Raw genomic sequence first — 14,642 nt, 5'->3', positions numbered from 1 at the left:
TGAAGCAAAATCAGTGAAAGTGTTTACTCTCCTCATCTCGCGACAACAGCTCTGCAGCAAGGGTTCCCAAACTTTCTGAGACTGGAATCACATATTAGCTAGTATTCCCCCCCTTCCCACACTTCCCCATGCCCTCCCCCCCCCCCTCATCCCCCGCGCTGCCCCGACAAAACATCACCAACTTCAGCGCCTACTAAAATTTACAATAGAAAACAATTTTCTTTGAAAACTCTCATTTTTTAAATGCTGAGAAATGAATAACATTTAATTTTTGTGCGTCTTTTATTAATCCACAACCTAATGACACAGTGAGAAGATTAGTACAGCTTAAGCGTAACAAACTCCCTTTATATTTTTAAGTTGTTGTTGGCCAGTGAACATAATAAACCATGGAACAAATTCATTCAGTTCCATGTTTTCATTTCATTGCTGCCATAATCAAAAATCGACTTTTACATCTATGAATCTCCATACATACACCCTACGTCCGTCTGAACATTCATTGGGCAACGTGTACAACCTTTAAGCAAATCGGTCATGTTCTGTTCGAGACTTTTGGTAGTCTATGTCCGTCTGAAGGTAAACGTTTGAGGCAAATCGCTCGAGATTTTTGTTAACAATGTTAAACAACGACTTACCTTTACATGGCAGTATACATGTAAAAGGAAAAAACTACGTGGGAAGCCATTGAAATCACGTAAAGAAGTTACGGGATCGAACTTCCTCATTACGACACTATTGTATAGTACATTTTCGGAGGCGGTGGTATTATGGTGTAATGGTTTTTCCATGGAGAGGGCTTGCACCCCTTGTTGTTTTGCGTGGCACTATCACAACACAGGCCTCATTGATGTTTTAAGTACCTTCTTGCTTCTCGCTATCGAAGAGCAATTCGGGGATGGCGATTGCGTATTTCAACACGATAGGGAACCTGTTCATAATACACGGCCTGTGGCGGAGAGGTTACACAACAGTAACATCCCTGTAATGGACTGGCCTGCAAAGAGTCCTGATCTGAATCCTATAGAACACCTTTGGGATGTTTTGGAACGCTGGCTTCGTGTCAGGCTTCACCGACCGACATCGATACCTCTCCTTAGTGCAGCACTCCGTGAAAAATGGACTGACATTCCCAAAGAAAGCTTAAAGCACCTGATTGAACGTATGTCTGCGAGAGTGGAAGCTGTCATCAAGGCTAGGGACAGGGGGAACACCATTTTGAATTCCAGCATTACCGATGGAGGGCGTCACGAACTTGTAAGCTATGTTCAGACAGATGTCCGGATACTTTTGATCACATAGTGTAAGTCTGTGAAATACCCTGCCGTTGCTTCTTGCGACGTAGTGGGGTAGATAGATTGGGGTACTACCTACTCCATTTTCACTTTGCAGACCTATAGAGAAGGGATGTTCATGAATAAAATCTAACGACCTACCCTCTCCTGCACTTCTATCACATACAACCCCCCCCCCCCCCCCACTTTCCCCTCCACCTTGTTACACTCACGGAGCATAATTTATCTGGGAAACATTTCAGCTAGAAGCCGTCGTTTTCGAGTTATTCGAGAGAAACTGAAAAAAGTTGACGTTTAGAAGCATGTTAATCGCGCAGGATTTTAGCATGTTGTTCATGGCTTGCCCTCTTACCACGGTATAAAAATTTGCAACAACACGAATTTTTCCCCAGTTCTCCTTTTTTGTCTTTGTTGACTGCGCTTAATCGAGATCATAGAAATTGCCGAGTCTTTATCTTGAAATCTTCTACACACATGTATAATCTGCTCTGTCTTACTTTTAAGAGCTCCAATCCAGGGCATTGATCTTTTCTTCGCGTTGGCTCGTAGGTAAGTGGCTACATGAAATAACAGAATGCAGTAAATCCTTTAGAATAATCTCTTATTATTTGTAATTCAATTTCGCCACTAACTGTTATCATACAGCCTTAAAGTTCTCGTACCTTCGACTGCACAATATTATTTCACTATCTTCGCTAATTCGTTAAAAAATTTATTTGATACTTTTCTGATCCAACAGTCACACCTATCTTGGCCTCTCGGTATTCTGTCTTATTCTGGTGGTTACCTCAGTATTTCTACATCACTCCCGTATCATCCGTCTTCACCCCAGCTCAGCACTATCCCCTCTCTGTTCTGTTCTAACGCTGTTCAGGCGTCTCCTACCGGCGGTTTAGCGCCGCGGCGTCGCATGCAATGCTTCCCACCGACTTGCACCGTATTGCTTCGAATGATTTGCCGAGGAGTGCTATATTCTTCCTAACAATTTACTTTTCTTACGGATGTTTCTTCTTTTCAGACATCTAATTAAAAATGGGGTTGAGTTCAAGGTGGATTTCAGTATATATATAAATACTTCAGTTATTCGTCAGTTAACAAAAGTGTGAGGTATAATCGAAGATTTCGCAAGATATGGTACCCTTGCTGTATAAACACAGCTTCGTAGAGCTGTGCACAATTTCGCAGCGTTCTTTTACGCAAAAGAGGACAGCGCCGTGTTAGGTACAGACAGCTCTGGCCATCAGCGTCCTCTGTGCTCCCCACTTCCCCTGCTCTCTCTTGACCTGAACGGGTCCTCGCAGCACCCAGCATCGACCCCGCCATTAAAACTGGAGAAACGTCGTCGTACCCCGTCTGGAAGCTCGTCCACTCCAGCAGAGGTGTTCCCCTACCCACAGCGGCGTTCCGAGTTCTTTAATTAAACGCCCTCCAGCTAACGAGTGCAGCCTCGCCCACTCTGCGTAAATCGTCGGACAGATATTCGGATCCGCCACGAACGCTCCGGCATTTAAAAAATTCTCATTCATTTGCTCTTTCTCAACTAGCGTCAGACAGACTGAACGTCAGCAATTCCATCGAGGCCAGAAATGTGTTCCGACGGACAGAACGTGCAGCTACGTGGCCCTCTACCCTCCATTTCTAATGCTGAACACCTACGAGTAGTTGATGGTCGCTCTCAGTAATTCTTTGGTATGTTTCAACTACGTCATGTTATTCATTCGCGTAGGACACCCAGTGATGGTGACTCAAGAACTAATAGATATGTGCTTCATATGAGTGGGTGCAAACAATTGATGTATTCCCATTTTAACTGATCTTATCAATTTTCGTAAAAAATATAAGTATCATTTTATTATGTGAACATTTACAGTGCGTTGGAACTCTAGCTGTTAATCTTACGTATTAATGACCTGGTAGAAAAGGTTAACAGTGATGTCACACCATTTGAAAATGATGCAGTTGTTTAAAATGAAACAAAATCCGTAAAAAGGCTGCATAAATATTCAGGCATAGATTGATAAAGTTTCAAATTGGTGCAGTGACTTCCATGCTGATTTAAACTTTCCGAAGTGTAAAACTATGAATTTCACAATACCCAGAAATCTAGTCTCTTGTAGCTAAAATATTAGTAAGTCACAGTTAGAGTACATGCAAATACCTGTGTATAATAATCTGCAGGGACATGAAATGCAATCATCACATAGGACCAGTCGTAAGTAAACCACACAGATATAGGTTCATTGTTACAACACTGAAAGACTGCAGTCAGTCTAGAAAGGACATTGCTTACCAAACCTTCTTTCGACCCATCTTGTATTATTGCTCAAGTGTGTTCCATCCATACCAAAAGAACTACAGGGCATGTTTAACGTAGACACTATCCCATGAAAAGTATTCAGGCAGTCTTAAGCAATAAGGAATGGACCACCTGATGTCACGGGAGACGGACCCGCCAGTATAAAAGAAGGCGGTGAGTCTTGTGTTGTCAATATAGAAACAACACAGTGGGAATCGTAAATTGGAAGGGCTCAGTGACTTCAAATGTGGGCTAATCATTGGATCTCACCAGCGTAAGATAATCCATCAGGGACATTTCATCCCACTTTTAAAGCTCCCCAAGTCAGCTACTGGTGATACGACTGTGAAGTGGAAAAGCGATGGAATAATCACAGTTAAACGTAGAGCAGGCAAACCCCATGTACCGTCAGATACGGACCATCGAGCACAGCAGTGTGGTTTAAACGTTCGCAGGAAATGAGCGGAAGGATTCATCCGCAGTTTACAAAGTGATACCAGTAGTGCAGCTAGGACGATCACTGAGCGTAGGTAGTTACAAAACTAAAGGGGTACAATGGTCGAGCAGCGCGTTATAAATCAGAAATTTCTATACTCAGTGATGAATGACGCCTGAGGTGCCTGAAGTGCCACGTAGAGTGAAGTATGGAAAGTAGGGAGTGGGTGGTGTTATGGTATGGAGGTATTTTTCGTGCTTACTTCCTTAATAAATGCTAAATGAGTGAAGATTTGAACACATTTTACAGCTTTCCATACTGCGTAACGCAGAGGGACGGTTCGGAGACGATGGCTGTTTTTGTCAGTATGACAATGCAACTTGTAATAAACCAGTAGCTGTGAGACAGTGGTTTGTGCACATTAACATTCTTGAAATAGGCTGGTCTGTCCTGAGTCCCGACCTGAACCCAACTGAACACCTTCAGGATGAGTTAGAGCGTCGACTTTGCTCCAGACGATAGCGTTCAACATCACTTCCTTCGGCTGTTCAGGAGGAATTGGCTGCCATTCCTCCACAGATATTCAGACACCTCACTGACAGTGTCCCCAGGAAGGCTGAAGTCGTCATAAAGGCGAAGGTTGTTTAAACCTCATGATAATACCAACTAACTTGTGTCCAGATTCTTTTGATGAGATAGAGTATTAACATCACTGATGAAAGTTCCTCACGTTTCGAGCAGGGTAGTAGCATTAAAGAGTTGCGACGTTTCAGCGAGTGCTATAATCATCATCTTCTGGCGTAGGAGCTGAGTATTTAAAGCGTCAAAACGTCATAGTTCTTCAGCACCCTCACCCTGAGTGGGTGTAGTGGGGATATTGGAGCAGTTTTAATTTATTCAAGATGACGGATCCTCCCATCACTCCTCCCTCTAGAGCCTGGTGTAGATGTGGCAACATCGCAGTTTTGATATCAAACTGATATGAAATTAATTGACTCATTAAATTCATCCATTAATTACACCCTTTCACCCCTACCTGGAAAAATTGTGGGAATTCAAAATTGTCAGGGAATTCAAATTCGGTGGTAAATTCAAATTTTCGTGGTACATTCAAATTTTCGAAATAAATTCAAATGCTGATAACATATTAATTACTTATAAAATTGTACTCGTATATCGCTGGTGTGAAAGCTTGTACGGTACTCTCTTTACTTCGTCATCTTTCTGGTGCAATATTTTTTTTTCTTTAAGTCGTCAGTCTTCTGACAGGTTTGATGTGGTCTGCCACGAATTCCTCTTCTGTGCCATCTTCTTTATCTCAGAGTAGCACTTGCAAACTACGTCCTCAATCATTTCCTGGGTGTATTCCAATCTCTGTCTTCCTCAACAGCTTTTACCCTCTACACCTAACCCTAGTACAATGGAAGTTATTCCGTGACGTCGTAACAAATATCTTACCATCCTGTCTCTTCTTCTCGTCAGTGTTTTCCATATATATCTTTCCTCAGCGATTCTTCAGAGAACCTCCTTATCCTTACCTTACCTGTCCACATAATTTTCAACATTATTCTGTAACACCACATCTCAAATACTTTGATTCTCTTCTTCTCTGGTTTTCCCACAGTCTATGTTTCACTACCCTACAATGCTATGTTCCAAACATATATTCTCAGTGTGATGGTGTATGCTCGCGCCAGCACACCATACGGCATAGAGCTTACGAGAGTATCAATAGAGGCCAACGACAAGACTCATTGGAAACTAGCCGCCAACGTCCTCTCAGCTATCAGTATTTAAGATCGCCACTGGACGGCCTGTTAGTTTAGCCACTTAGTTCGTGTCTGTATGCTGTGGAGTTCCAGTGTGTCACCGAGATGGAGCTGCAGACCTAGCAACTAACACAGAGAAAGTACCAGCACTGAAAGAAGCTTTTACAGCCTTAAGTCAAGCAAGTAGGAAGATTCGTCTTATGATGGATGAAGGTACAACTAAAAACATGGCCTGTGGGAAAGCATATCAACCCAATATGACGTCAACTTTCAGTGTGAATAGAGACACATTTGAAAAAGTTGAGAGCTTCAAGTATCTTTGTTCCACAATCACTTGCTTTAATGATATCTCAACTGAAATTAAGATCAGGCTGATATTAATAAATAAGGCATATTTCGCCTTGAATAATTTATTCTGATCAAGGCTCCTCAATCGTCAAACAAAATTCACTATTTATAAAACCCTTGTTAGACCAGTTCTCACTTATGCTTCGGAAACATGGCCCTTGATGGAAACCGATGCAAGGCTGCTCGACGGCTTTGAGAGGGAAGTTTTGAGGAGAATGATTGGCCCTGTGCAAGACAGAGAACAATGGAGGAAAAGGTTAATGAAGAGTTGTTCACTATATATGCCGATGCTCCTGTAACAAAAATCATACGATCAGAAAGGATAAGATGGGCAGGTCATGTGGCAAGAATGGAGGAGTCTAAGGTGATAAAGAAGATTGTCTTTGGTAATCCAGGAGGACAAAGAGGGCGAGGTTGACCTCGAGCAAGATGGATTGACGAAGTGGAAGAAGACCTAGGGAAGCTGGGATGCAGAAACTGGAGGAGCATAGCATGTGGCCGTGATGGATGGCGGAATCTCATTGGGAAGGCCAAGGTTCATCCTGGACTGTAGCGCCACAGAAGAAGAAGAAGTTGAGATTACCCTATACTCACCTGACCAGAAATCCTTATCTTTTGTCAATTTCATCTCACTGATACTAACTATATCTAGATTGAGCCTTAGCATTTCCCCTTTTCAGATTTTCTAGCTTTCCTCTTACGTTCAAATTTCTTACATTCGACGGTCCGTCTCGTAGAACGTTATCCTTTCCTTGGCTATTCAATCTTTTTGTCATAGTCACCTCCCTCTTGGCGGTCCCATCCCAGAGATCCTAATGGGATCTAGTCCGGAATTTCTAGATATGGAGATCATAATACTTTTTCTGTCACAGGTCACATGTCCTGAGGATACACATTAGGTATCTTTAATGCAGTGATTTGAAATGCCTTCTGCATCATAATGGCATTGATCGTTTCTGATTCTCCCCCTTTAAGGGCAGTTTCCCACCCTCAGGGCACGATAACTTCCTGAAAGTCTGTCCGTCCTTCCGCCGTCCTTGGCAAGCCTGTTGGCTGAATCGAGGGTGCCTTTTGCTGCCGGAAGTCTTCGGCCGCCACTGCTGATGATCTTTATTCAAAATTTAAGGGTACAGAAGATATTTTGATTAGTAATCAAAGACCATACACCTAGATCGCGTGTGCATGCAGTCTACCTACGACATTACAATCAAAGATGGTAGACTCATAATACTCGTGCAGTCTAACTCCCCTCCTCCTATCAGCAGGAAATTCAGGAATTGAAGGGAAATTCAAAAATCAGGGGGAGAATTCAAATTTTTTTCCTCTGGCACCGCATCATGGGACTTGGGGAGGGGTACATGACATTGACTCAGCGCTAGAGGCTAGCTCTAGCCAGTCTTGTCAGTAACTCCTAGGTGACACACTTTTGATACCAAATTGATATCAAATTAATTTCCTAATTAATTAAACCGCTATTGACATGATCGTGTGGCATTGATGGCTAGGAGGCCCCATTGTCGGATGTTCCGCCGGGCCTGCTGCTTGGTAGGCAAACATGTTACCACTCAGCTAAGCAGGCGGATAACTTGCTATTAGTCTAGCACTAGAGAGCTGCATCACACAGTCTAGCCAATAGCTTTATGTTCGAAGTATTGGTAAAAATAACACTGTTCTACAAAAAAAAACTTTTTTCTATTTCTGATAAAAAATATTGTGATCCTAGTTGTATTTTGAGTGCTGAATTGGAAACTGTTTTTGTTTTTTTTTTCTGTCAGGGGTAGTTTATGAGTAATCGTAATTTTATTTCTCTTTTCGGTTTCTGATATAGTGCAGCAAACGTGAGGTGAAATTCAACAAAGTTCATCACATTAATTGAGGGTGGGATCTAACATATAACACAGTAACCTTTGTGTATACACTTTGAAGCAATTATTTGACATGAGAAATTACAGAAAACTGATAAACAATGAGCCACTGCCTTGTAATGCACATCACTTTTTTCTCTTGTATTGTGAATCTTTCTTCTCTCGAATGATATTCCAGCAATAATCTGCTAACATAAAAGGTACCCACTTCCCTTCATAGCGCCTTTCTATGGTAGAAATATCTTTATGGAATCTTTCCCCATGTTCGTTCGATACGTCACTACAACACTCTGTGAAGTAGTCCAAATGAGAGTCCATCACATGTACCTTCAAAAACATATTGCATCCCAAATCCTCATATGCTTTGATCATATCCTTCACCATTGCTTTGTAGTTAGTAGCTCTTCCTCTTCCGAGGAAGTTTTCCGACACCATCTTGAAACAGTCCCATGCGGTTTCAACTTTATCAGTGAAACATGTTTCAAAATTTGCATCTTTCTCAGCTCCCTGATTTGTGGGACAACAAATACACCTTCCTTTATTTTTGCTGCTGAAAGACGGGAGAATTTTGTAGGTAGATATGCAAACCCACAGCCTGTTGGATCCATGTACTTCATGAATTGTTTCATCAGGCCAAGTTTGATGTGAAGCGGTAGAAGTAGTATATATTCAGGAGCTACCAGACTTTCACGTTGTACATTCTTTTCGCCAACTTTCCATCTTCACCTAGGCCATTCGTTTTCACGTAGTGAGAATTTCGGTCCCGGCTATCGCACTCGCAAAGAAAACAGGCATACTTTGTGTAGCCTTGTTGCATTCCCAGTACCATAGCAATTACCTTGAAATCTGCAAATATTTTCCATTTGTGTTCATTGTACACTCCTGGAAATGGAAAAAAGAACACATTGACACCGGTGTGTCAGACCCACCATACTTGCTCCGGACACTGCGAGAGGGCTGTACAAGCAATGATCACACGCACGGCACAGCGGACACGCCAAGACCATAGGATCCTACGCAGTGCCGTAGGGGACCGCACCGCCACTTCGCAGCAAATTAGGGACACTGTTGCCCCTGGGGTATCGGCGAGGACCATTCGCAACCGTCTCCATGAAGCTGGGCTACGGTCCCGCACACCGTTAGGCCGTCTTCCGCTCACGCCCCAACATCGTGCAGCCCGCCTCCAGTGGTGTCGAGACAGGCGTGAATGGAGGGACGAATGGAGACGTGTCGTCTTCAGCGATGAGAGTCGCTTCTGCCTTGGTGCCAATGATGGTCGTATGCGTGTTTGGCGCCGTGCAGGTGAGCGCCACAATCAGGACGGCATCCGACCGAGGCACACAGGGCCCACACCCGGCATCATGGTGTGGGGAGCGATCTCCTACACTGGCCGTACACCTCTGGTGATCGTCGAGGGGACACTGAATAGTGTACGGTACATCCAAACCGTCATCGAACCCATCGTTGTACCATTCCTAGACCGGCAAGGGAACTTGCTGTTCCAACAGGACAATGCACGTCCGCATGTATCCCGTGCCACCCAACGTGCTCTAGAAGGTGTAGGTCAACTACCCTGGCCAGCAAGATCTCCGGATCTGTCCCCCATTGAGCATGTTTGGGACTGGATGAAGCGTCGTCTCACGCGGTCTGCACGTCCAGCACGAACGCTGGTCCAGCTGAGGCGCCAGGTGGAAATGACATGGCAAGCCGTTCCATAGGACTACATCCAGCATCTCTACGATTGTCTCCATGGGAGAATAGCAGCCTGCATTGCTGCGAAAGGTGGATATACACTGTACTAGTGCCGACATTGTGCATGCTCTGTTGCCTGTGTCTATGTGCCTGTGGTTCTGTCAGTGTGATCATGTGATGTATCTGACCCCAGGAATGTGTCAATAAAGTTTCCCCTTCCTGGGACAATGAATTCACGGTGTTCTTATTTCAATTTCCAGGAGTGTATTTTAGTGAATTTAGCATCCTTTGTACGAATTCGTAATTCTCTTTTGTCAAACTAGCGTAAGCTGCTGGAACAGAGGGTATTTCATTTCCGTTATGGAGCAAAACACCTTTCAGACTTGTTTTCGATGCATCTATGAAAAGTCTCCAATCCTGTGACATATAAGTGAAGTTCAGCACTTTTATCAGGCCAGCAACGTCATTGCAAAATGTCACTGCTTCGTCAGTTGAAAAATAAGAAATAAAGGCATGTTCTCTGTGCCTGAACACACTGATTTTAGTACTTTGGTGCAGTAGATTACACTCTTGTAATCTTGAACCAAGCAGCTGCGCCTTCTGTTTACTTAATCCTAGATCACGCACTAAATCATTTAAATCTGCCTGTGTTAACAAATGTGGCGATGACTCACTTGCGCAGTGATATAAATAATCATCATCTGTGATTTCTTCAGTACTACTTATTTCACTGTCACTCGGAATTTGACCTCGAGCTCTTGACGGTACTGGAAGGTTGTCGGAATGCTGCACTGGCACTCTCCCTGAAGGCAGATCTGGGTAAACAATATGCCTCTTCGACTTTTTGTTTGTAAAACCCTGAATTTTTGTTAGACAGAAATAACAATCAGTAACATGGTCCTAAGGCTCTCTCCACACCATGGGAACAGCAAACAACGCCACATTCTCTTTACCTTTCCACCACTGAATTAGTTTGCAGTAACATGTAGTGCAACAGAAATGTGGTGCCCATTCTTTATCTTGGTCTCCTGCCTCTACTTCAAAGTAATGTTTGTATGCTTTCTTTATGACTGAAGAAATTTTCTTCCTATTTCTGGCAAAAGTAAAGTTCCCACAGATGTAGCAGAAGTTGTCCGGCTTATATCGACATCCACGACGACGTAGCATTTCTGCAAATTTAAAAAGACCACTTTGGTAATACACCTGTATTAAATTAATAGTAGGGAACTAGAGGAACGCTGATGTGTAAAAACAAGCAGTCGTTTTACCTTCAGCACCAGGCTCAATCAGTTTTGCACACAGGAACTAAAAAATTCAACCGTGCTCGGAAACATGACATACAGTTACTTGTCAGCCATAACACCCACTCGTTAAGACTGACACAAATTGCGGCTAACACCACTGTTGTAAACTAGATGCACCTGCCCCTAGGAGGCGTGAAGCTTTACTGCCGAGGCAGCAACCGGCTGTCGTCGTTCGAGTTAATGAGATGTTTCAGGTGGTCTTAATGACATAGGTGTGGCGGGGGATAACCTAATGATGTATGATTCTTCCCACCTGCTGTTGCACAAGAAATTATCACGTTCTATCACTACTGGATGCGCCAACATACCCGTATTTCTCTATAACGTCTCTGTGTTTGCCATGAATTGTTAGTATACATATATATACATATTACATAAAAAGTATCATTGACAACGATATTTTGTTTACATATTTGAATTTCCCACGGTAAAATGGTCTAGAAGCACATACTTTAATATCGGAAATAGAACCCATGTCGAACAGTGTAATAGGACAACAAACTATCACTGAAGTGCAGGAGAGTAACCTTCTACCAATCTACAAGTGAATAGCTGCTGGGAGGGATATAAAAATGGGTAACAATATTAGGACACCAACCCAATGTCCCAGTGCTGCTGCAAATCCATGCTCACTATATATGGGAACCATGTAGCAATAGCATTGTGGAATGAAACACTGTTATACCTATTTACAAGTCGCAAGTTTCGTCCTAGCCAACAGAATCGCTGGAAATACATCATACTATAGTTCTTACTTGAACACAGCATCTCAAGACGAATAAAATGGCCAGTCACATTCAGTCTACTCCATCGCCATCTACCTAGTGTACTGTGTACCTGAAAAGCTGGCCGGCCAGAGCGTTTCTTTGTATCTGCCCGGAAGCAGACAGCCAAGCTGTGGCTTCTGATAAGCCCACGTGTCCATATCCGTCTCTAGCCGCGAACTGTTGTCTATGTTTCGTAACACACTGCTAGACAAGCAGGCACGGCTTGGACGCTGAGTTGTAACTGCAGTTCCACCCCAACATAGACTTCCCAGGTTAAAAAGAATACACCTTGCTGAATCCAAGACGAGGATGATGATGTCCACACACCTCGAATTTTTCGGACTAAAAGTGGATTTAGCCCTTTCATGTGCGTTATTTCCGAAAACAGAAGACGTTGAAGTATATACGCGTGTTTACATTGCCAAGGTATCGTTACTTGTTGATTCTTAGTGTGAAGATCCTGTACAGCAGTATTGCATAGGCTATACAACCACAATGTATTCCTTCATCCGCTAAAAAATCTGTTCTTATCACCTTAATATCCTTTACGTCTTGAATCACAGGACTGGAATATTAAACTCATTTTTGGCTCATGATGGATAGCTATGAGCGTTCCTTACCTCTGTCACACCATGCCCCCACGCTTCCGAACTCTCTTATCATAGTCAAATGCCTCACCACCTACGAAGTCTCGTAAGGTATCCATGACAAGTGTCATGGCGGCTGCAGTGTAACACGTGTTAAGTTCGGCTCGCGAAATTTAGTCGAATTCGAAGGTGTTCTCGCAGGTGGTGTTGTCTAGTACAAGTGGAAATCGTGTAAACAACAGTGTTCTGTACAGTAGCGCTATTTTTCTTTCTGTGCTACGCCAATATCTTCAAGAAAATGGTAAACAGAAGAGTCAACAGCAGCGCGTCCAGCAGCGGGGAACAGCAGGTGAAGCGGGCCTGCTCCTGGCGGAAGGTGTGGTCGCGGCTCTCGCTACAGCGGAGCTGGTCCGCTCTGAGGTAAACGCTGCGCTTCGCGATAAAAACAATCTCGATCTGATAGCAGGCACTATATCAGACACTGTAACGGCAGCAGTATTGGCCAAAATGCGTGAAACTGTTGAGGCCAATACTGACGAATTTACAGCACTAAAAAAGTCTGTGTCTGAATACGAGAAAAAGGCACGAGAGTTGGAAGTGAAACTATCTGCCGCAACAGACGATCTAGAACAGTACCAAAGGCGAAATAGTCTACGACTGTTTGGAGTAGCAGAAAATAAGGAAGAAGCCACGGACAACCTGCTTATACAGGTTGCGCGTCACAAATTAGGCGTTGAAGTGACCAAGGCAGACATTAACAGGAGCCATCGGGTGGGACGAAAACTACCAGGTGCTACCAAACCTCGTCCAATAATAATTAAATTTGTGTCGTACCGAAAAAGGGCTGAGATCTTTACCCAGAAGAAGAAGTTAGCAAGGACAGGGCTTACAATAAGGGAAGATCTGACACACGAGCGGCTAAAGATTTTTAACAGTGCCATATCCCATTTCGGTCTTCAGAATGTGGGGACTCAGGATGGCAGAGTAATCATTAAGACTGCAGCTGGAAAGAAGACAGTCACCAACATGACAGAACTAAATAGTATTAAGTGAAGCTACTCGAGCCAAAAGTCAAACTTAACACCATTTGCAAATTGTAACAGTCGTATTCTCAGATATAGTCTTGTAATTGTATTAACTTTTTAATTTTACCCATATTTGTACCTTCAACTAATTGTTTTTGTAACTGTATTAACTTTTTACTATTTTTTTGTGTCTGTAGCTGTAACCATTGCTTAATTTTAGTTACTGCTAATTCTTTTTTTTTATTTTCTCTGTTTATTCTCTTCCATTCTGTAATAATTCTATTGCAATTATTAGTCTCCCCTTTAGTTCATTAGTCACCCATCTCTTCGGTTTAAATTGTTCATAACAAAAATCACTATCAGTATCACTTTAGCAAATTTAAATCTAATTGCAGCTTCCTACGATAATCCCTACCAGTATCACTCTTGTAAATTTCAATTTAATTCTAACTTCCTACGATAATCTATTAAATATTAAGCTTACTTCTCTCTGCTGGCCTCTTAAATCACTCCCCTTTTCCTTATTTCCACCCTAAGCTGTTTCAAATACGCTATTTACATTTCTCCTCTTACGACATAGGATACTCAGTGACACACAGCCGTCACCATTTTTGTCATATTCTCCGTGCACCGAATACCACTAATCCATTTTCTATACTCCCGCAACCTCAAGAAATCTCTTACAGTCACCTTTCTTTCGACACTCGCGGAGTCACAAACAGGGCGCGCAAAATCTCGGACACCCCTGTATTATGTCACTTGGCGGAAACACCGGCCAGTGCCCCACACGGCAGGTAGTGCCTAACAAAGGGACAAACCAGTCTGCCACCCTACTCCAGGCTGCTCAGCGGAACGCGTCAGAGCTTTTAGCAGCTCACTGCTACATTCAGTCTTTACCTGCGCATTACGAAGAACTTAGCCTCCTCTTCAACCAACTAAACTACCACGTAATCCTCTTATCCGAAATGTGGTTGAAACCACACATATCCTCTGCATCTATTCATCTCCCAGGGTACACATTTCTTCGAGCAGACAGATCAAAAAAGCGAGGTGGCGGAGTCGGCGCATATATACGAACAGATCTCAAAGCGAAAGTCTTATGTACGTCAAATCCTGCTGAAGAAAAAGAGGCTGAATTCATGTTCATTGAAATAAATACACAAAGTCGGAAATTCTTGACTGGCGTCGTGTACAAGCCGCCAAACATAAGCTCAATGAGTTCCTTCCAGTCGGAATTACATTCACTTCAGTGTCAATA

This window comes from Schistocerca gregaria, chromosome X (genome assembly GCF_023897955.1).
Source record: "Schistocerca gregaria isolate iqSchGreg1 chromosome X, iqSchGreg1.2, whole genome shotgun sequence".
Lineage (NCBI taxonomy): Eukaryota > Metazoa > Arthropoda > Insecta > Orthoptera > Acrididae > Schistocerca > Schistocerca gregaria.
Note: the sequence above shows the minus strand (reverse complement) of the source record.